This window comes from Meriones unguiculatus, chromosome 7 (genome assembly GCF_030254825.1).
Source record: "Meriones unguiculatus strain TT.TT164.6M chromosome 7, Bangor_MerUng_6.1, whole genome shotgun sequence".
Lineage (NCBI taxonomy): Eukaryota > Metazoa > Chordata > Mammalia > Rodentia > Muridae > Meriones > Meriones unguiculatus.
In genome coordinates, this window is record NC_083355.1 from 70,099,295 (window position 1) to 70,100,742 (window position 1,448).

The 1,448-nt window shown below is 39.4% G+C and overlaps 1 pseudogene; it reads right to left on the reverse strand.

Moving 5' to 3' along the window:
* Positions 1–305: 305 nt before the first annotated feature.
* LOC110540430 (small ribosomal subunit protein eS24-like) lies at positions 306–761 on the reverse strand (annotated as a pseudogene).
* Positions 762–1,448: the final 687 nt, after the last annotated feature.

Sequence of the window (1,448 nt, forward strand, 5' to 3'; positions counted from 1 at the left end):
CATTCCCACCAGAAATGTAGGAGGATTCCCCATTCTCCACATCCTCTCCAGCATGTGTTGTCACTTGAGTTTTTGTTCTTAGCCATTCTGATGGGTGTGAGATGGAATTTCAGATTTGTCTTGATTTGCAGTTCCCTGATTGCTAAGGACACTGAACATTGCTTTTCTTTCATTTTTTTTTTTGACACATAAGCTTTTTAGTTTATTTGTCTTCTTAGAGGAGGGGGTTACAGCTGGGATACAAAGTAAATAAACTATAATTAATATAAAAATTAAAAAAAGAAAATGTGCATGTCACAGCAGATCTATTCCTTTGGCTTTTTGCCAGAAATAATATTGAAATAACATTGGCCTTTGCAGTCCCTCTAACCTAATTCACTCTGTTCTTTTGTGCCTTTGGCTGTTTTCAAGAAGTCTTTTTCTTTTCATTAAGGCCATGTCTTGCAAGTTTGTGCTTAGGCTTATTCTTCTTTGCAAAATCTAAAGAATCATAGATCACGCAGAAGTCAGTTGTCTTGCCTCCACCAAAGTGGGTTCGGAATCCAAATACAAAGATGACATCTGGTGTGATTTTGTAGATTTCGGCCAGTTTTTCCCGTATTTCTGTCTTTGGTACTATTGCCTTCCCAGGTGAAGGTCATTGATGACCATCTCTTTCCTCTAAAGCAGTTTGTGAGGAACTTCTTGGTCTGTATGGTCACTGTGTCATTCGTGGTGACTATGGTGCTGCATCTGAAGAGGAGGAAAAAGCCCTTGAGCATTTCTTAGTGTTTCTCCGCCATTTGATATTCCTCATTGAGAAATCTGTTTACCTTTGTACCCAATTTTATTTTTTAATTTAATTTTATTTTTTTATTAGTTACATTTTATTAACTCTGTGTCCCAGCTGTATCCCACTCCCTTATTCCCTCCCAATCCCACTCTCCCTCCCTCATCTCCTCCCTGCCCCTTTCCAAGTCCACCAATTGGGGAGGACCTCCTTCCCTTTCATCTGACCCTGTTTTATCAGATATCTCCAGAGTCTTCCTCAATGGCAGGCTCTTTGACCTCCCCACCCCCCAAGGAAGGAACAGTCCTGCTAGACCACAGAGGAGGAGTCTGGAGATACCTGTACCCAATTTTTAATTGGATTAATGTTTTTTTTTAATTTCTTTACTTCTAAATATATCCTGGATATTAGCCCTCTCTCAGATGTAAGGTTAGTATCAAAACTAATGGGAGACTCATTGTCAGATTTTGGGCAGAGCACAGGGAATCTTATGAAAGAAAGGGAAGATAGAAAGACCTGAGGGGACAGGAGCTCCACAAGTAGAGCAACAGAACCAAAAATCTGGACACAGGGGTCTTTTCTGACACTGATACTCCAACTTAATACATTCCCATGCTTTTTAGATACATGCATTGATAAATTATAAGGGCTCTTCTATTTGTTTATTTGTCTGTTTATT